Source organism: Phascolarctos cinereus, unplaced genomic scaffold (genome assembly GCF_003287225.1).
Source record: "Phascolarctos cinereus isolate Bilbo 61053 unplaced genomic scaffold, phaCin_HiC Scaffold_726;HRSCAF=1367, whole genome shotgun sequence".
NCBI lineage: Eukaryota > Metazoa > Chordata > Mammalia > Diprotodontia > Phascolarctidae > Phascolarctos > Phascolarctos cinereus.
In genome coordinates, this window is record NW_027556098.1 from 171152969 (window position 1) to 171176041 (window position 23073).

The 23073-nt window shown below is 36.9% G+C and overlaps 1 protein-coding gene across 2 annotated transcripts in view; it reads left to right on the top strand.

The window, feature by feature from the left end:
- Window positions 1–23073, top strand: part of MBD5 (methyl-CpG binding domain protein 5) — a 442356-nt gene that overhangs the window by 11471 nt on the left and 407812 nt on the right. The window lies entirely within an intron of this gene.

Below are 23073 nucleotides of genomic sequence, written 5' to 3' on the forward strand. Positions count from 1 at the left end.
GTGCAGCAAAGAGTTTAAAGAGTTGGATTTGAGTTTGGCATTAACCTGTCTTTGAGGAGAGAGAACATAGTCATAAATGCATAATGTTTTTAAAGCAATGGATAAACATGTGTTTAATATAAAAAATAAGGATTTAAATATACTGAGCAAGAGAACAGTAAAAAATTGGATACAGTTAACTCTAGAAGTTTAAGAGGACATGAGAATTCATCAAAATTTAGATAGTAGAATTAAAAGGGTTAGACAGAAAACATAATCCAAATAAGGGAAATTTTATGTGTGAATGGGATAGTACTTAAGAAAATAAAATTTGAAATGAACAAAGTAAACTTCATAAACATTTGGGAAGGAGATAGTGAAAGGAAACAAATATTTAGTGATATTACCTTTTACTATTTAGCACTTAACACTTTTCAAAGCTCTTTGACAGACTAAAGTTCTATTTTAGGGCAATAACTTTGAGGGGAGAAAACCACCTGCAAAAATATAATATAGTACGTGAATCTACGTAATTTTAATTTGAAATACAATCAAGCTGAATATGAATTAGACTAGAGAATCACTATTTTAAAATAGGAAATATCTTCTTGAAATGTTTAAATAGGTAAATGATTGCTAGCATTTATATAATGTAATAGATAATAATAGCTAGCATTGATATAATATCATGGTTATAAGGCACTTTTATATATTATCTCCCTTGATCCTCACAAAAACTCTGGTAGATTAATGCTATTTTTTGTCCCCATTTTATAGCTAAGGAAACAGAGGCTGAGAGAGAGGTGAAGTTCCTTAGGATCACGCAGCAAATAAGCATCTGAATCTAGAGCTGAATTGCTGTCTTTCTTACTCCAACTCCAGCGGTCTAGCCATCTTACCTTGCTGCCTAAATGTGGAGTAATGGTCATTAATATATTCTGTGTCCAGTGCTGGGTACTACAACTAAAGATGAGTGACAAATATTGAAAGGTATGAAAACAAAGCCTAAGAGGAAAGCTTAAAGTGATGGTTAATTCAGCTTTAGTGAAGTTCGAGGGACTTTTTAATAAATTTTTAAGTATAGGAAGACCCTTTCTCAGAGAATAGCCCCTGCTTTCAGTCTCCACCAAGATAGCTTATAAAAAAATAGGTTTAAGTAACAGTATGGAGAGTTTAAGTTAGATCAAAATAACAGTGTAATTTTATTTAAAATTGTTATGCATTAGAATGGACAATAGAATTATATTTTAAAAGAATAGGAAATAAATTAGTCTCTCTTTGCATTCTCTCTACTTGTTCTTTATCATAATTTTAAACTTCACTGTCCTTGTTATGTTTTATTTAAGGACATGACTGTTATTAAAGTTTCTTTTGAAGGCTACCTACAATGGTCAGTTAGGTGGAATAGTGGATAGAGCTGTTGATTTGTAGTTAAGAACTAAATTCAGTTCTGCCTCTGACACTTTCTGGCTGTGTGGCCCTGGCCAAGTCACTTAACCTTTCTCAGCCTGTTTCCTCATCTGTAAAATGTAAATAATAATGGCACTCACCTCATCAGGGTATTGTGAGGACCACAACACATGTTGCTTGAGGTAAGGTGTGAAGTACTTTGCAAAACCTTAAAGAGCTGCTTAAATGCTAGTTATTGTTATTGTTGCTGTTTTCTAGCCAGTAGATCATGACACTTAGTGTGCCATGCAAATGTCCTCGGTGTGTCGAGTCCAGGGTTTCCTTTCTCCCTTCTATCAATATTTTACTAAAGTGGTACAAAGTAAAGAAATAATAATAGTAACTAAAACTTATATAGAGCTTTAAGGTTTGCAAAGCACTTTACAAATATCTCAATATTATGCCCATCTTACACATGAGGAAACTGAGGCTAATAGTATATTTGCCTGGAATAGTAGTATATTTCTGAGGCAGAATTTGAATTCAGATCTTACTGACTCCAGATCCAGCATTCTATACCTGACATTACTTTGCTACCCATAGTTACAAATTTGTAAATGTGTACTTTACTGAAACATCCATTATACAATAAACATTAAACATCTTTGTGTGCAAATTCTTTTGCTTAGCAATTAAGAAGATAAACAAGTTCAACTAAGATTGTTTTGCTGCCCTCTGGACAAGGCTGGGAACTAACACAGATATAGCTGTAACACACTATGGGGTCAGTTAGCTGTCAGTCAACAAGCATTTATTAAGTGCCAGTCCCTGGAGAGCTGGAGATCCAGTCCCTGCTCTCAAGGAGTTCACAGTCTAATTCTGAATTAGAAAAGCATTAAAGGGTGCAGAGCTGAGTGCTGTGTGAAGTCTGAGAGGAAAGGTCATCTCTGAACAGTAAGGATTAACTTCTTCCAGGAGGTAGCATTTGAATTAGGTCTTAACAAATGGGGAGGAGAAAGAATTCCAGACATGGAGAACATGTGAGCAAAGGCATGGGGCTATGAGACAGCATAGAGCACTTAAGAAGCAGAGGATGTTCGGGTTGGCTCAAGTGTAAAGTGTCTAAATGGTTATATAAAATGGAATATAATATATTCTATAATTCTATATTCTGTAACAGGAGGGTGCTTTCCTAAATGGAGAGGGCTTTGAATATTAGGTAGAGGCATTTGGACTTTACTAGGCATTAGAGAACCACTGAATATTTTTTTATCAGGATTTTATCTTTCCCCACTGCTGAGTGAAAAAGCCTGTTTCTCAAGATTAGTAGCCTCTTTCACTACAAAACTCATTGCTGTTGGTATCTGTTCCTCTGCCTCCTTTCATCACACCCAAAGAAGGAAAGGTCTGATCTTACTGAGGAGATGAGTGTTGTTTGTTATCATTACATGGCTGCCTTCTGTTACAGTTGTCCAGGCCACCATTGCCATTGAGTTTCCTGTACTCTGCTCTAATTGACTGGTAATAACCACATTCTCTGACTAGCAAATTCCTACCTTCTGATCCCCAAATCTCTGTGGATTAAAGTTAACATTTACTAAGGTGGAAACTGCCTTTACATTTCATGTTGATGTTTCTTCAAATATGCTGGCATCCTGCTTCATCAGCTCCTAAACCTCCATGTCCACTCCATTTCAACAACTCATAGAGTTCAACATTAGACTTTATCATTACCCCAAACTGCTCCCCACACAGAGCTCAGGATGATGAGGTTTGAAATTTTCCTTACTGATCTGACTTATGCATTCTGGCACCCTTCCCTTTGCCTTACTCTTCTTAAACTTATTCTTCTTCCTCACAGTATCCTTTAGTCCTTCCAACCTTCCCTTTTCTCTCAGAGCTGTACCTCTTCTCTGGCTTGCTTTCTTCTTTCACAGATTTGATCTTAAAATTAATTAATTCAGCTGTGCACTGTCCTCCACCCTTGAGCTCCTTGTCCTTCTGTTCTTCATGTTTTGCTAACCATCAACTTCGGATTATCTCTATTTGAAAGCCTACTGAACATTGCTGGAGAAAATCACACCCAGTCCACTGCAAATTATGTAATCCAATCTTAACTGAACCTTAATTGTAAGACAGTCCTTTTATTTTTCCCCAATTAACTCTTATACTCCTTGCAGCAACTGTTTCAGACCCTCTCTCTTTAAACCCTTAAAACTATTGTATTCCAATTTTCTCTCCCATGGCAGAACATCACATTTCCTACTTTATTGATAGAATTAATTCCATCTGTTATAAACTATTTGCTCCTTTTTTTTTTCATTCAATTGAATAAATAAAACATTGTAGGACCAGAGGCAGGCATATACCTTAATTTTCAAGAAAGGCAGGAAGGTATAGTTGTCAAACTAATGGCTACTTCTGTTTGACTGATCTTTTAGAATGTGTATGTGTATATATACATATACCTGTAAAATTTAATTATTTTTGACATTCATTTTTTTAAAAATTAAGTTTACTTCCCCCCCCACTCTCCAGCCCTTCTCCCTTCCATTGAGAAGGCAAACAATATGATTATCAGTAATACATGTGAAATCATGCAAAATATATTTCCATATTAACCATGTTTCAAAAAAAAAGGAAGAAAAACAAAGAAAGTGAACAAATATTTACTTCAATTTGTACTCAGAGTTTATCAACTCTCTCTCTGTAGGTGGATGGCATTTTCCATCATGAGTCCTTCAGAGCTGTCTTGGATCCTTGTACTGATCACAGTAGCTAAGTCCATAAGCTGTTCTCTCTTACTCTAAATCTTTTAACCTTTCCATTTCTCCATTTTTTTCTTCTGCCTTTCCTGCCAGAGCTAACCTGTGCTCCTGATCCCATCATTCCCTGTCTTCTCTGGGAGCTTTTTCCATAGAAAAGTCTGAAAAGTCTTCTCCTACATCTTCAGTTTCTCTTTCTCCTAGCTACTCCATTGCCTATTAAAGTCTGTACTTAAAAGAAAACCTTTGCTTGACCCTGCCTTATCTTTTAGACTTTTTTTGTTGGTTTTTTTTTTGTTTTTATTAATTTATTTTTAGTTTTCAACAATCACTTCCATAAGCTTTTGAGTTTTAAATTTTCTCCCCCTCCCTCCCCAAGATGACTCTACATATACGTTCCTATTAAACATAATTTCACATTAGTCATGTTGTAAAGAAGAATTAGAACCAATAGGAGGAACCACAAGAAAGAAGAAACAAAACAAAACAGAAGAAAAAATGTAAATAGTATGCTTCAATCTGCATTCAGACTCCATAGTTCTTTCTCTGGATGTGGGTAGCATTTTCCATCATGACACTTGTGGAGATATTTTAGATATTTGCATTGCTGAGAATAGCTAAGTCTATCAAAATTAAGCATCACACGGCGTGGCAGTCACTGTGTGCAACATTCTCTTGGTTCTGCTCACTTCACTCAGCATCAGTCCATACAAGTCTTTCCAGGTTTTTTTGAAGTCTGCTTGCTCGTCATTTCTTATAGCACAGTAGTATTCCAACACAATCATAAACAACAACTTGTTCAGCCGTTCCCCAATTGATGAGCATCCCCTCAATTTCCAATTCTTTACCACCACAGAAAGAGCTGCTATAAATACTTTTGTACATGTGGGTTTAGCTATTATTTTATAGGCCATCCCTTTACTTTGAATATCAAACTCCTAGAAAGAATTGTCTACACTTGCTGTTTCCAGTTCCTCATTATCCATTCCTGACACAGTGACTTGTAATGTCTTTCCATCCTCACTCGTCTACTGGAGCTGATTTCTCACAGGTTAAACGCTAAATGTCTGAACATTTTCTTAGCTCTTATTTTTTAGCCTTTGTAGCTTTTAACTCTGTTAACCACCATTTCTGTTTGTGTCATGCTGTGTAAGTTACTTTGGATACAGTAAAATAATTAAATATATTGAATTATAAGTTACACATTTTTGTATCTTGGAAAAAATTTTTAACATATAATATGCCCTCCTTTTGCTGCGATCACTTTTTTTCATCCTTTGTCAATGAGTTCATTGACATACACACCTTGATTTTTCTTCATGAGACCACACTTTTGTCCCTTTGAATATTAGTTGTACCTTGACAAGTAGTCCCATCTTTTCCAGAGTTAGCCTTGATTATATTGAATTTTTTCCCGTTTTTATCCTATTTGTAACAAATACCTAATAAAATAGCATTTCCGCATGCATTGTAAAACAGTAGAAAATTGTACATGAAACTGGGGATTTTTATTAAGCATAGCTTGATTTTCTTTTTAGTATATAATTTCAGCATGCAACTTTTAAAGCTGTTTAGTTCATAATTCCTTCTGACCTTTCTGTTATCTGAATTTCTTGGTATATTTGGTATATTTCTATACCCTTCTTATTCTTTCCCCTCCCTTCAAATGAGGGGGAAAAAAACAATAAAACTCTTATAACAAATGTATATCCCATAAACATTTATTAAGTACCTGCTTATGTACCTGGTACTGTGGTAAGAGCTGAGAATACAATCAATAAAGACAGTCCCTGCCCTCAAAGAACTTACTATCTAATGGAGGAAGAAAATACAAAAGGAGGCAAGAAAGTAGAAGGAGGAGGGAATGACATGGGGTAACAGTATGGGAGCTTCTTGCTAGATAGAATTGAAATCTGGCAGAGCAGCAGATACAGCAGAGTGAGTTGAGAGTCCCGTGTCTGCCCACCATAAAGGAAGGCTTTGGGAAGAGTCTGGTACTCTGGCTCAAGAAGGTGGTACAGAGCAAGCCTTCACGTAACATCATGGTGATGAAATTAGAGGTGAGGAGCTTATTCTAAGTGGGGCATCTTATTCCTTGGAGTTGAAACCTGGTGGAGTAGCAGATGCAGAATGGAGTAAAAATAAACAAAAAAACCCCCAACATTCCTACATTTACCACATCCAAAAATATATGTCTTATTCTTTATATTGAGTCCATCACCCTTTTGTAAGGAAGTAATGTTTTTCCTCATTGTTAGAATTTCCTCATTGGTCAGAATTCTTAAGTCTTTAAAGATTGTCTTTGTAGTGTTATTCTTATTGTTTAAATTGTTCTCCTGATTCTGCTAACTTCACTCCAGAACAATTCCTAAGTCTGTTCAGATTTCTCTGAAAATGTCCTTTTGTCATTCTGTCAGTAATATTCCATGCCATAGTTTGTTCATTGGGCAACTCCTTAGTTTCCAGCTCTTTGCCACCCCAAAAAGAGCTGCTATTTTTGTAAATATGGGTCCTTTTCCATTTTCTTTGATCTCTTTGAAGTATTGACTGATAGAGGTATGTACCTGAGTCAATCTCAATTTAGTGACTTTGGAGGCATATTGCTTTCCAGAGTGGCTGGATCAATTTAGAGCTCCACCAACAGTGGATTAGTATGCCTATTTTACCACAGCCCCTCCAGCAATGGTCACTTTCCTTTTTTTAGTTATTTTTGCCAATCTGAGAGAGACCTGCAGTGGTATCTCTAGAATTGCTTTAATTTCTCTTTCTGTTTATTAGTGATTGGGAATTTTTTTTTTTCATATGGCTATTGATAGTTTGGATTTCTTCCTTTGAAAACTCTTTAATGTATTTTGACCATTTATCTATTGGGAATGACTCTTGTTCCTAAAAATTTGAATCATTTCCTTATAGTTGTAAGAAATGAGATTTTTATCAAAGACACCTTCTGCAAAGTTCCCCCTCCCCCAACTGTTTCCTTTCTAATTTTAGCTGCATTGGTTTTATTTGTGCAAAATCTTTTTAATTTTATTCAGTGAAAATTGTCTGTTTTCTATTACATGATCCTCTACATCTTACATGTAATGAATTCTTTCTCTTCATGAATCAGAAAAGGTAATTTCTTCCTTGCTTCTCACATTTGTTTATGATGTGAGCAGTGTTTTATACCCAAGTCATCTATCCATGTTGAACTTTTTTGAGTACATGTTGTAAGATGTTAATCTCTGATTTCTGTCAGACTGCTTTTCAGTTTTCCTAGCAGTTCCCCTTCCCCTCCCCACCTAAAAATACAGCATTCACTCCTTAACTCTCAACTTAGCTAAGGTCCTTGCATGTATCTCTTAGTATGCTTCTATGTTCATTTACTTCTGTCTGTTGATATGCCTGATCTCTTCCATTGACAAACTACTGTATTTTTAAAACCAGAACTAAATAATTTTGATGATTATTGCTTTGTAGTATAGTTTAAGATCTGGTGCTGCTGGCCTCCTTTGTTCTCACAATATTTGACTTGAGAGGAACAGATATATATGAGAAATATTGTAAAGGTGGAAATGACATGATGTGGCAATTGATTAGATATATGTTGGATGAGTGAAAAGAAGTTGTGGATGACACTGAGGATACAAACCTGTGTTAATGGAAGGATCTTGGTTTAGTGGACAGTAATAAGGAAATTTATAAGGTATACGGATTGGGGTGAGAAGTATGAGTTCTGTTTGGACATGAAGCTTTAAATGGCTACAAATAGGAATAGGAAAATACAGATCATAGGGTTAAACAAAAAGTTCATTTTCTAAGTAGTCCTGTAAAACCTTTTTTTCTCATTTTTTTTAGCCAATTAAAACTATGAAAATAATTAGGAAGTGCCATTTTTGAAAGTTTAGTTAGAACCTGGTACAAAGTATGAATTATTCCTGAGGATCAGTAACAGATATTTTACATTTTATGTTCTTAAAAGGGAACTATACTTAAAGCTTGTTCCACTTATTTTGAAATTATTGTTTTATTATTTTTTCTAATTCACTTCCTATAGTAATTAAGGCAAATTCTGTAGCATTATATAAGTAAGTTATATATACTAAAAGAATAGAAGTTGTGACTTTGATTCAAACCCGTCTTTCTCATTCTTAAATCCAAGCCTCATGTAATAGTGAGTAGAGAATGATAAAGAATTGTGCCTAGCCTCTGATACTGACCAGTTGTGTGACTCTGGCCACACAGTTTCTTCATCTGTAAGATGGGGATAATACCTGTATTATTTCAGTCACAGAGTTGGGAACATCAAATGACAGCTTTATGTAAAGTACCTTGCAGACTTTGAAGTAGCTGTTTAAGAATCAGCTATCATTAGATTAAATATGTTCTTTTTTTCTCCAAGACTTGAACTTTTTTTTTTTGGTGAGGGGACTGGAGGGGGGTGCTAATAAGGAATGATGAAAGAGGATTCATTTTAATAGATAGTTTTACAGAGTGTGATGCTTTGAATTTACACCAAAAGTACCAATGACCTTTAATTACTGAAATATAGTAAAGGTCTTCAATTCTCTGTTCTTTATGCATCTTTTGCTAGCGTCTTAAGAATTTGTTACTGAGAATTGGTACATGTTACTTAAACATATGTAAACATTTCTCTTGATTACTAGCAGGAAAAATATTAGTTCTGGATATTCCATACAAATGGGTTGCATTTTAAGACATCATTTGCATATTTGTTTGGATTTTGGAATACATATTCCTATGGGAATCATGTTTATTAAAAAGGTGTTCTTAGGACCATCCACAAAAGACTAGCCAGATGCAATATAAGAGTATAGTGGTGAAAAAATTCTTGTGTACTAGTAACGAAACAAAAACCTAACAGTGGTTGCAGTATCCATCTTTGGTACTTAGTGAATATTTTTGATGATATAAGAGAATCATTTTTAGTTAAATTGAGCAGCAAATATTTTTTATTTCTAACTTTTAATCATGTATCTGATTTTTTTGTTTCTTCATTTGACTTATAACTTTGAATTTTACATGATGCAGGTGTATCACTAGCACTGCTATGAGTACTCCTTAAGAATGATTAAGATCTTTTGGGGGGCTTATTGTTGGAATAAAGGGAGTGAAAGATATGGCAGGGATTTTCCTGTGGCAAATGGATGCCTTAAAGGTAGGGAGAGAGGGAGTGGTTAAGGAATCTTTGTGTGTGCTTTTAAGAGAAAAAGTTTGTCTTAGCTGGTCTCACCTGTGAACTATGGAAGAAGAGAGGCAATAGGGTCTTTCTTTCATCATTTTGTATGGGATGAAAGAAGACAGTATAGAATAAATATTAAGTCAGAGAGCTCTGGTATAGGTGGTATGCTTGGCCTGGGACAGTTTGGCTGCTGAGAGAGCAACTTATTAGAATATAGAAAAGTGTAATGTCTTTGTATTTTTTTTTAAGAAATTGAGAAATAATGTCAGAAATTTCAGTGTTTTAATTCCAGAAGTGAGATGGGAATAGTGAATTGTACATTTTAGAGTTAAAGAAGCACTTTTAAGCACTGACCTTCTATTGAAAATTTCATTCTCCTTTTCCATTTTAGAATCGTGGAATTGGAAGGAACCTCAGAGGTAATCTTAATTTTTTAACACAGTGGTTATTCAGTTAAAGCTTCAAGACCCTTCCACAAAATTCTTGTGTCAGCTTATAGCAAACATGTAAACATGACAAACAGCCAAGTACATTTTTAAAAATCTGTATAGAAGCCAGTAATTCAAATTATGTTTTACATTCATATTTTGACATATCAAGTTTTCTTAAGTGGTATACAACCCTATAAATATAAACGTATATACTAGTACGTGTGAGTGTTTTAACTCGTTCGTTTGTTCAGTTCCCTTCCTTCTTAAAGTTTTAAGTTCCTAGATCCCTGTGCTGATTAAGGATGTGGAAAGTTATCAAGCCTACCCTCTCAGAGTCTAAATTCTTGGACACAAAAGTAGCTATGTATAATACTCACTATTGCCTAATATTTGTTTTAGGAAGACGCAAACAAGGTGTTATGTAAGATTTGAGGAAAAAATTCCATTACTAGTAGGGGACTTAAAGAATGACTTACTTTAGTGACCTTTCAGTTGAGCTTTAAAGGAGAGACAGGCATCTACCTAAGAACAGGAATGCTGAGAAAGTGACAGAAATGGGGAATAGTGTGAGCCAAGGCACAGAGATGGGGAAATGCGCAAAACCTGTTTTGGAAGTAAAGTGTATTTTACTTTGGTTTGAAGAGAGAATGAAGGTAAGATCTAGTTGTCTTTGAATGTTGATTTTGAAAAAGTTGTAATTTATTTTTTAGGCAGTAGGGAGCCACTAAGGCAGGGTACACTAAAGGTTTTCATTCTACCTCAAAGGAATCTCCCAGTGCATTAGCAGAAACTAGGGAGGCAGCACTGCAGGGGGCCCCAGGCAGATAAACACCCTGCAGCACCTATCTAAAAGGAGCTGAAGAAAGCTAAAGGAAAGGAAGAATAGGCAACCTAGAATTGCCTGAAAGTTCCAGCCTTGCTGATTCCAGCCCAACACGAGGTAAGCTGCCAGAAGGAAGTACAAAAATTAACAGAAGAGTACACTGAAGAAAATAAGTCCTAAAAAAACACAATTGGCCAATTGAAGAAGGAAGTACAAAACTGACAGAAGAAAACAATCTGTTAAAAACTAGAATTGGACAAATGCAAACTAATGTCCCTATGAGGAGCAAGAATCAGTCCAACAGAAACAAAAAAATGAAAAAATAGATGAAAATGTAAAATACCTCATTGGTAAAACAACTGACCTGGTAAATCGATTCAGGAGAGACAATTTAAAAATTATTGGACTACCTGAAAATAATGATAAAAAAAAGAGCCTGGACAGTATCTTTCAGGAAATCATAAAGGAAAACTGCCCGGAAGTCCTAGAACCAGAAGGTAAAATAACCATAGAAAGAATACACTGCTCACCACCTGAAAGAGATCCCAAATTGACAACGCCAAGGAATATAATAGCAAAATTCCAAAATTGCCAGATGAAAGAGAAGGTGCTGCAAACAACGAGAAAGAAACAATTTAAATATCATGGAACCACAGTCAGGATTACACAGGACCTTGCAGCTTCTACATTAAAAGACCGCAGGGCGTGGAACATGATATTCCTTAAGGCAAAGGAGCTTGGATTGCAGCCAGGGATCAACTACCCAGCAAAAATGAGCATGATTTTTCAAGGGAGAAGATAGATATTCAACAAAATAGGAGAGTTCCAAACTTTCCTCATAAAAAGACCAGAGCTCAACAAAAAATTTGAACTTCAAATACAGGACTCAAAAAGGACATAAAACGGTAAATGGGACAGAAAGATACAATATGTTGTTAATAAGGGTGGGCTGTTTACATCCCTACAAGGGAAGATGACACTTGCAGCTCTTGAGAACTGTATTGTTATTACATCATGTTAAAGGAGTATATATAAAGAGGGTGAATATTAGTTGACTTTGATGTAATGATAAAAAAAAATCTAATCAAGTGGGTTAAATGGATCAAAATAAGTGGATTAATCTGATCTTGGAAAATGTACTGAGAAAGGAGGAGGCAGACAAGGGTAAATTACATTACAAGAAAAGACACAAAATCCTATTGCAGCAGAGGGAAAGAAGGGAGGGGGGTGAGCATTGTTTGAACCTTGCTCTCATCAGATTTGGCTCAAGAAGGAAATAACATAGTCAGTTGGGTATAGAAATCTCACTTGCCCTATGGGCAGTAGGAGGGAAAAAGAGGAAAGAAAAGAGGGTGGGGATAGAAGGGAGGGAAGAAGCAGTAAGGGTAAAGGGAAAGAAAAGGTAAAGGGATAATAGAAGGGAGGAGAGACTGAAGGAGGAGGTGGTCAAAAGCAAAACACTAGTGAGGAAGGGAAAGGAGAAAGAGTAGACCACTAATGCATTGTTGGTGGAGTTGTGGAATGATCCAACCATTTTGGAGAACAATTTGGAACTATGCCCAAAGGGCTATAAAAATGTGCATACCCTTTGACCCAGCAATAGCACTTCAAGGGCTGTATCCCAAAGAGCTCATAAAAATGGGAAAAGGACCCATATGTACAAAAATAGTCATAGCAGCTCTTTTTGTGGTGGCAAAGAATTGGATTTTGAGAGGATGCCCATCAATTGGGGAAAGGCTGAGCAAATTGTGGTATATGAATGTAATGCAGTACTGTTGTGCTATAAGAAATGATGAACAGGCTGACTTCAGAAAAACCTGAAAAGACTTGTACGGTCTTATGCTGAGTGAAGTGAGAACCAAGAGGACTTTGTACACAATAACAGCAACATTGTGCTATGACTGATATTGATAAACTTAACCCTTCTCAGCAATACAAGGATCTAAGACATCCCCAGAAGCCTCAGGATGGAAAATGCTATCCACATCCAAAGAAAGAACTATGGAAATTGAATTGTTACCATTTTTTTTTCTGTTCCGTTGAGTTTTGGTTCCTCTTTTTAATGGTTCCTCCTATTGGTATTAATTTTTACTTACAACTTCACTAATGTGAAAATATGTTTAATAGGAATGTAAATGTATAGCCTATATCCGATTGTGCGCCTTCTTGGGGAAGGGGATGGGGAGGAAGGGAGAGATAATTTTTAAACTCAAAAGCATATGGAAGTGATTGTTGATAAATCAAAATAAATTAATAAAATTTAAAAAAAGAGGGTCTTTAGGTAGAAAGATAAAGTCCACTTTTCAGCATACTTACTTTGAAGGGATAGTAATGTGTCCATGTGTCATTGTACATAAATAATCCATCTGTAGGTAGTTGGAGATACAGGTTTAGATCCCAGAAGAGAATTCAGGACTAGAGACATATATTTCAGTGTCATTTTCATAAAGGAAGTACTCAATGCAATACCAGTGAATGAGATTGCCAAGGGAAAGACTATGGAGAAAGTAGAGAAGAGGGCTAGAGTTTTACAGACTGTGTCATTGGATGTGAAATCCTATAGGTAGTAAGGGGATAGCAAAGCAATAGGTAACATTATTGGATATTTTCAAGTACAATTTGTACACTAATACACCTACATTTTTCAAAGTTAACAAAGATAAGACTCTGACCATGAAGTGATTACTTAATATCACTTAATGTACTACAAATTTAGTGAGTTTGAATAGGAATACATTTCGTCTGATTCTCATGTGAGCATGTTTTTAACTTCATCACCATCATTTTAAGCTGTAGTAAGTATAGATGAGTTATATCATAATTTAAAAACTTGATGCATTTTAATGTAAAGTATATAAGCTTGAAATAAAACAATCTCTTATATTTCTCAGTATCCTTCATTTTGGTAAATAGTTTAATAAGAGGATGCAACTTCAACTTTTAAAAAGTTGCAGTATCTTTTCTAACAGTGTTGTATATATCATATGTATGTAATCATTTGTAACTTTCAGTAATACAATCTTAAATGTATTTACCTAAATATTCAATTATCTCATTTTTTAAAAATTGAAGTATCACATCATGATAGACATATATAACCAATTTGAAGGTAAAAATTCTTGGAATAGCATAAGCTAATACAGGCAAAGACCATAGGGACAGCTAAAGAAGTAGAAATTTGGAAATGTAAAATAAAATCTTAGACCAGAAATTAAACATAGTTTATTTAAGGCCTGTCACCCTTTCTTGGAATGCACTCTCATCTCAGCTGTGCCTTTTAGAATCTGTCCTTTGGGAACATTGCCTGAGGTACACCTTTTAAGCCATTCCTGATTCCCTCTAGATGCTAGTGGTCTCCTCTCACAAAAATTTTATCTTGTATTTATTTGTATATGTTTACCTTTGTACATATAGTCTCCCTTGATATGATATAAACATGTTGAGAACACAGATTGGCATATAACAGTTGGTTGATAGATCCACATTGATTAATGATTGATTAAATGTTTAAAAAATAAGGTACTTCAAGCAAGAACAGATGTAATGGATGTCACTAGGGAAATATATTTTCAAAAGAAGATAGGTTAATAATACGTGAAGCGATAACAAGTGGACTACTCACATTCTGTACTGTCATCCTTGTGATGTCTTGAGAAATCTATAAAGATTGCCATCCTGTACATTAGACCCATTTTCAGGAACTTTTGGATTAATATGGTCCGAGTGGATGACAATCTATGACACTGAAAAAAATACTCTTTTTTTTTTAAAGGATAAAATCTGTAGTTTATGTTTTGAGCTGCAACAAAATGCTGCTGATACTCAGCTAGGCTGAAAATGAAATTGTAGTTACTAGAATTAGTAAACGCTTTTGGTTTGTAAAGCTGTAATGAACAGTGTTCATCAAGAAGTTGCTGAAGGTAAACTGTGCAATTAAAATGCCCAGTTCTTTAGTTTCCCTGTATACTGTTTAATTATCTGCTCTACCAAGAATCTAGAAAGGGAAAAATTAAACCAGTTTTTACAAATCTGGAGACATCTCAGTTTCCTTTTATTGCCAAAAATTAAAACTGTCATTTATGAGATGATTAAGACACAACCATATCAAGCCTAAAAATCTTAAATTTTTACTTTGAGAAATCAAAAATATCAAATAGATGTTTAGTGCTCTGTTAAGTGAAAGTGTATATGTAAAGTAAAATACCATTAAGCTTCAAAACTTGGAATATACAGTCTGTGAAAACATTGTTCTTGGTAGAAACATTCAAATTGCTGAGATCAAAGACCCAGTCTGCTAAATAGACGCAGTATAAATGCTTATTACACCCTACTATGTGCCAGGCACTTGGCTAAGTACTGGGGATGCAAATAAGAAAAAGGTACTTCTTGCTCTTAAGAAGCTTGCAGTTTAATTGAGGAAGACAGTAAACAAAAGGAAGTTGAAAAGGAAGAGGCAAAGGGTACTACCTAGCACAGAGTAATGATGATGATGGTGGTGGTGGTGGTGATGGAGTCAAAACCAAGCAGGGCAGCTGATGATAAATGAAAAGATGGCTGGGATTTTGAGCTGTTTATAAAGGGAGATTACAGAAGGCGTTTTTTCTACCACTCCTCAATCAAAGGGACAGAAGTAACTGAGGATACTGATGCAGTATTACCAAAGCTGAAGCAATTTCCATGGTGATGAGTTTCCTGGAGAAGAACTTTTGGGGGAATGAAAGGAGAAGGAAATGAGGGACACCATGATGGTGGTGATGGTGATGGCGACATAGAAAGGAGCAGAGAAGGTGGTAGCAAATGGAAGGGATGACTGAGATTTTGAGTCCACTGTAAAGGGAGGCTATCTGAAATTATAAATATATAAATTAGATTATTTTTGATATTTGTTGTAGTTGGTAAAAAATAAAACTCAGTTTTTAAAAAATTAAATGTGAACTTAAGATCTTTTTACAAATGGTACATAGTGATATACATAACACACTTGGGGGAGGGTAAAAATGGGAGAGTATTGCTGCATAAAGTTGGGAAACAACTGCCATGAGAGATCAGAAGTGTGATGAGAAGTCATTGAAAACTGAAGTGTCAGAAAAATAAGAAGCAGAAATGGTGTCTTTGAAGACAAAGGAGGAAAGACTTATCTAATTAGAGAAGATGATCAATATTGTCAAATACATAAGTCCAAGAAAATGAGGGCTAAAGAAAACCCATTCACCTTGGCAATAAGAGTATCATTCATCTGTGTGAGAATAGTTTCAATAAAGTTATTGGGAGCAGAAGTCCAGGTGGAAAGGGTTGAGGCAAGAGTGGATATTGAGGGAAATAAAGACATTGAAAATAGTCAACTTTCTCCAGGAGTTTAACTCCAGAAGTGAAAGGGCAGAGAAAGATAAGATGGCAAATGGATGAAGTACAACTGTCAAGTGAAGATATTGTTGTTTGTTTGTATGTGTTTTAGTTTCGGGGAGATCAGCATGACCTAATAGATAGAGTGCTGGACTTGAAGTCAGAAAGTACTGAGTTCAAATGTTACCTCAGACACTTAACTAGCTCCATGATCTGGACCATTCTCTTGTGTTTTCTCAGCTTCGGTTTCTTCATAGGGGGTCACCTCTAAGGCCTTTGCATCTCTAAATATATTATCCTACAATCAGGGCTCAAATTCTGTCTTTGTGACCATGAGTAGATAGATCCATTAGCATGTTTGAACTTTAATTTCCTCATTTATAACATTGTATAGTAGTGCCTGTTGTGCATCCTATGAGGTTGTTGTGAGGCGTCTATAAGGTATTTTGAAGTTTGTATGCCTTAATGCTTTAAAGCATTGTATAAATGGTTATTGTAATTAATGTTATGGTAATTGGAGGCAGTGTGGACTAATGGATAGAGGGCTAAGCCCAAAAGCAGGTAGAGCTTTCTGGCACATGCTGATTATCTGATTCTGGGCTAGTCACTTAAAGTCTCTGCTCCTCTGACAATTCCAGGACTATGAGTTGTAGAATAGATGTTGATCTTCGTTGGGAGAGGGAATTTTCTCATTAGTTTACTAACATGGATAAAATTACAGGTCCTAACCAAAAATCTTCTTGTCCTTATGACCCTCTTCTTTTCCGTGGAATGGAGCCAGTAAAAAATGGAAAACACATAAGAGGGAGGGGATGTTTGCCAGATCAAAGTGGAAAGTAGAAGGGATTCACCCAAACCAGCTCATATTCTACACTTACCAATTCTCAGTAACACCAGCATTCTCCAGGTAATTCTCCGGGAATACTACCCCCAGGATAATTCTGGACTCCTCTTTCACCCCCATGTCCAGTTACTTACCAGATATTCTCATTTCTGCCTTGATGCTGTCATCAGTTCATTTCTTTCCATTAACACAGCAACAACCCTAATTCGGGCACTTAAAACTTTAATCTAGAATATTGCAATAGTTTGGTCATCCTGTCTCTGTTCCAGTCCTGTTCCACAGACCTGCCAGCGTGGTTTTCCTAAAGCATAGGTCAATTTGTATCCCGACTACTTAGCACAGTGCATGACACATAGCGAGTATTTAATAAACGTTTGCTGATATCCTTTTATAATGTAAACATTTTCATCCTTGTTTAGTCCCTTATATTTGCTTGCTCATTTTTACCTTTTTATGTTTCTTTTGACTCCTGTGTTTGTATTTCAAACTTCCTATTCGTTTTTGATTTTTCAATTAGGAATGCTTGGAAATAGTCTTTATTAACAGTTTATTTTATGTACAATTCCACTGGAAGATTATTCCTTTTTTTTTCCTAGGTAAGTTATTCTTGGTTATAAGCTATTGTATTTTGCCTTATGGAATACAGTATTCCAAACTTTCCACTTCTATATAGTGAAGCCTGCTAAGAAATTTTGTATTCCTGACTGGCTCTTTCTTTGGTACATGAATTCTGTTTGCATGTAGTGTGTTTCTGGAATTTTTCATTTTAGAATTTGTTTTAGGAGGTGACAGGTAGATTCTTTTAATCCCTTCCCTCTCCCCCTTTTTTCTCCTCTTGCCGTAGGATTTGGTCAGTATTATTTTTTGAGTTTTTGAAATATGATTTCAAAGCTCTTTTTTCAGGTGATCCAGTTAGAGTCATTAACATCTATTTGGTCCATTCTAATTTTCAAGTACTCCATTTTCCTGAGTAAGATTTTATACCTCTTGTGTAAGGTATTCTTTTTCCAAATCTTTCTTCCATAGTTTTTGTTTCTTTTCCAATTCTTTCCTCTAGGGCACTAGGGCTCTCATCTCACTTGTAAAATAAATTTGAAATATTTCTTAAAACTCTTGTTTCATTTTTCTGAATTCAAGTTACATTTGTGCCCAAATTATGTTCTCCCCCACCCCACCCCACCCCTGGCTTTGCCTGCATGTTTCATAGCCATTCTCTTCCTTTGGGTTTGTTTTTTAGGGTTCCTTTTCAGCATAATTACTGTTTATGGTGGAATTATTATTTATTTCCCAACTTTGGAATTTCTGTTAGGGCCAGGCAGTGAGCGCTTTGGGAAAGAATGTCTGGGACATGCTTAGGTTCTGCTGCTTTTTTCTCTGCTCTTGATTGTGATTTTTAAGGATTTAAGAGACTGTTCTGGCTGGACATTTGCAGGTTTTCAGTGGGTCCAAAGTGGTCTGATCCAAGGCTAATGCTGCTCACTCCCTTCCTGCTCTAGCTTGCCCTTGGTTGGAGATCTTGTAGACTTCTGCTGGCCCTAGGTTTAATGTTGCAGAGGCAGCTAGACAGAACTGGACTTAGAGTTAGAAAGACTTGAGTTCAAATGGGGCCTCAGACTCTTAGTAGTTGTTCGACCCTGGGCAAGTCACCTAACCTCCATCTGCCTTAGCTCCTTCAGCTGTAAAATGGGAAGGATAATAATAATAGCACATAACTCCCAAAGTTGGTGTGGGGATTAAATGAGATATTTGTCAAGTGCTTAGGACAGTGCCTGGCACATAGTAGGCACTTAATAAGTATTCATTACCTTCCTTCCATTTATCTCTTTCTGTTTATCTCTTCTTCCTACAGAGTACAGCTCCCCTTTGTAACACTCACCTGATTGTTCCTCTGCATGCTTCATTTGGCTTGGGGACTAGATATGAGACCCCATCCTATTCTTGGGGTCAGAGCCACATAGCTGCTATACTAGTTGCTTGGGTAAGCTGTTATACCTCTTGTGCTAAATTGTTAATTTTCCTTCCAAGTCTTTCCTCCATAGCTCTCAAATTGTTTTGCAGTTCTTGTCTCCACTGCTTTCCTTTCATTTATAATATAAGTTCTATTGTTTTTAATTCTTGCTTTATTTCTTACAGGAATTCTTGTTGAACTTGTGTCCAAGCTGTGGGTTTTTGTTTTGTTTTTTTTTTTGAGGCTTTGCTAGTAAATGTTTTGAAGTTGTTTTCTTCTTTAGGTTTGTCTCTTGGGCATCCCTATCACCATAATAGCTTTTGTGTTTAGTTATTCTTCTGGTGTTCCTGAATTGAGACTTTGTGTTAGGAGCAGGCTCTGAGCATGCTAGGGGAAATGACCTGTTTTGTATTCCTTGTGCACTGCTTCAGCTTTTTGAGAGTATTGAGTGCTGTATTCTTGAAAGATCTTGGGTATCTCAGTCTGAAAACCTACAGGCTTTCAGTGCTACCATATCTGCTTGATCCAAGACAAAGTCTGATTGCTACTCTTCTGACCTGAGCTTTGCAAGTTCCTGACCTGAGTTTAGGTGTGGGCAACATCTGTAGGCTTGCTGCGGTACACTGTTGCTGGCCCTATCTTTTGTCAGCTAGTTTAAAAGTTTTATAGTCAGTGACAGAACTTTACTCCACCTCACCTCCTTTGTCGCCATTCTGTGTTCCCTACTCTGGTTATTCAGCTGCAAGTCATTCAGAGGGAGCGTCACACAGATGCTGCTCCCTTCTATTTCTTCTCCTTGCCAGTTCACAACCATCAGGCCCCCGGTATTACTCTTTGCCAGGTCCTCTCACCCCTATGTTCAGGCTTCCTCCTCAGTCTACACTGGATCTCTGATCCAGCTCTGGGGTACAAGCAACAGAATTGTCACTTGACTTATATTCCTGTTCCCACCACTGCCTCTGATTGCTCCATGCTGGATTCTAGAACTCTTTTTACCCTAAAGCACTCTTCAGTATTCATTGGCTGCAGTGTTTTTTGAGGCGTGACCTGATCCCCAGACCTTTGTCTGTCTTCCAGTGATGAACTAATCTGAAAAAATAATTCAGTGTAACTTTTTTCCTTGACTGTCCAGATAAAGACTTGGCCTGGTTTGTTGGAGTTGTCAGGTACTAGGAAAGAGGAGCCAGACCATCCTGCTTGCTTCTGCTTCACCATCTTGTCTGGCCTCCCTCTCACTATTCCTCGTACATCCTTCTCTAGCCCCTGTCTCTGAGCCTTTGGAATGACTGCTCCCCAGGCCAGAATGCATCCCTCCTCATCTCAGCACTTGGTTTCACTTGTGTCCATCAAGAATAAAGTGAAGCACCAGGCTCTAAGGAAAGCTTTTAAGCTCCCCTCAGCTTCTGGTGCCCTTTCACTTACTTTCCCATCCCCAGAAAATTGCTTTATGTGTACTTTATGTGTATGTGTGTTGGTAGGGTAGAAGAAGATTCATGAACAAGGACAGAAACAAAGATGAGGTTATCTATCGTAGTTTGGCGGGGGTGGGGGGAGAACAGCATGGGACATCTTTGTCATGATTTTTTCTAGTTCATGCTTTGTACTTTATTTGATGGTGGAATTTACCTAGGCATAATTATTCTAAGATTGAGAATAGAGAAAGAAGGTGAGTGAGACAAGAGATTGTAGAGTAGTAGCTAGTAACATATACTAGTTGGAATCTGTGGAGTCAAGACTGAGTATGGAGGTAATATTACATGAAAATCACCCATAATTGTGTAAGGTCACCCTGTAGTTGTTCTGTTCCTCCCTTTCAACAATGTCCCTTCCCTTTCCCCGCCCCAGGATTTGTGCTTTTATCCTCTTTCCAATCTCTCCCCTATTTCTTTAAGCCCTTAAAGTTACTGCTTCATCACTTAGACCTGTACATACACTGAATTGTTTTGACGAAGCTAACTCATTGTTGCTTTATCTTTATGTTTGAAATGACCCAGCCATGTGGACCCAGGTTCCTATTTTCAATCCACTTCTGCTCTTTACCATATTGAGGCAGTTTTCTAATCACCAAAAGTCAGTGGCAATCCTAAGGCTACTTTTTGTTGTCCTTGGTATGACCAAACACACTGTGTAATTGGAATTAAGGTGTTATTTGAGTTGAGGAAGCTGAAGAATTGAGTGTTGAGATTGATAGAGGGATTATAAAAATGAATATTAAGGGCCCCAAGAGTGATGGTAGGGGATGAAGTGAAGAGGAAGATCCAGGTACTAAATACACTGAGAAAGGTGCTATAGATGACAGAAAAAAAAGCTAAGGAGGAGAAGTAGAAATAGTAGTGGTAGAAATAGGTTGCTTGAATGAAACGAGGAAAACTTATTGAGGGGTGGTTGTAGAATTTCTCTAAGTGATGAGGAGCAGAGTGTCCATCAGTCTTGACTATAATGAGTAGGGGAAGGAGACTAGTCTCCAGTGTAGAGGTTTGCAAGGAATGTGATACCTTCAGGTTAGATACAGATTTAGGTTATTAAACGTAAGGGAGTGGAAAGAAAAGAAAAGTCAAAACATGTAAGGAAATTTGTTGAGAAGAAAGAAGTGGGGAATTCCAAAGGTCACTGAAAAGGGGGCAGTTGTAGTTGACCTGGTCCTGAAGAGGAGCTGAAGTGATTAGAATAAGGAAAAAGGTTTTAGAGGAGTTACGTAGGCATTTGTAACCAAGGCCATGAGGAAGAAATTGAAGTCCATATAATGGGACCTCAGTTGGTCTGGAGTACTTAATCTGAAAAACATAGATGATAGGGAAGCAGTAGAATTAATATATTTTCATTCTTTTATTGCTTACTGAGTAAAATATTTCAAAAATGGTTGATTTTATTTCCAGGCAATTTATTAAATGGTTCTTGGAGCCAGAAAGGGTTAATATCCCTCAAAAATGAAGATTTAATTTTGGATCATTCAAGAATTTATTAGATCACTTTTATTTCTCCCATCCCTACCTCTCCCAACACAAGCTTCCTCATTTTTGGGAGGGGGAGGGTTAGGTTGGTCCTGTTCCTTCTCCCTCCCCCCCCCGTTGATATATTCATAGAAATTAAGAGGCTGATAGCAGGAAAGCTGCTATTAATATGCTATCAACCTAAATAGGTCTGGTATACCATCATCCCTTATGGAAGTATGAAGTTACATGATTAAATTGGGAGGGCAGCTGGTCATTGGAAGGTAAAAGATTGACCATACCCCTGGATGCCTTAAAAAAAAAAAGCTAGAGAAACCTCACATAATCAGGTAATTCAAGAGTTGGAGGCTTGGGGTAGAGAATAGCTTTGTAAACTCTAACCCTTGCCTGTGCAAGAGGGCAGTGACAGGTAAGAGATTTTCAGTCATCTTCTTCTACCCCCATAACTATGGAGCCTAGTAGCAGCACTCACCATTACCTGGCAGCAGTTTGTTAAGTTAAGAGCAATTGAGACATATCCCACAGGGAGCAGACCTACCCTATATAGTGACATTGGCACAGAAGAGAGTCACATTCCAGTTAGGAAGCAGCTTTAGGGATCATCCTCTGGCAGCAATAAAGAAAGGTGACTGGATTTAAGAGAGACTTAATCTAAGCAGGCACAGTCAGAGCTGTGGAGAAGAGTCTGGCAGGGCAGACACTGATTTCCCAGGAAAGGAATATGGTTGATCCAGCAGAAGACAAAAGGTATCAGGACCCTGCAGCCTGGACATACCCTCACTGCCCTTGTACTTTAAGTTTGTGTCTGCTATTTCCATATACATTGTGTGCATTTGTGAGCCCATGCGCTCCAGGTTAATAGAAGAAATGGTTTGTTGATATTATTATATTATGCCATCTTAGTAAATGCCTTTGCTTGGCATTAATTTTGTATACTGGCTTACTATTAAAACTAAGCACACTGGTGAGGGTTTATGAGTTACAAATCCACAGCTTAACCCAGAATCTGGGAGTAGTTGTTCTCCCATGAACCTAATCTGAAAAATCTGTATTCCAGAGGGAGGGAATACTAGACTTAATCAGTTTTTCAGTAAGTATTTATTCAGGGCCTACTATGTGCCAGGTACTAGGGATACAGACACAAAATAGGAAATCATCCTTCTACAAAAAAAGCATGGGAGAGGCATGTTGTGAGTGTCAGAAAGGACACTCATGGAGCAGTGCTTGAGCTGAGCTTTGAAAGAGTCCAGGGATTCTAAGAGGTAGAGGTGAAGAGAGAGTGAATGCTGGTATCAGGGTCAACCTGTTGAAAGGCATGAAGATGAGGAATGAGATTCTCAATTTAGGAGGCCATGTGTACATGGGCTAATTTGACTGTACAGGCATACCTCAGAAATATTGTGGGTTCAGTTCCAGGC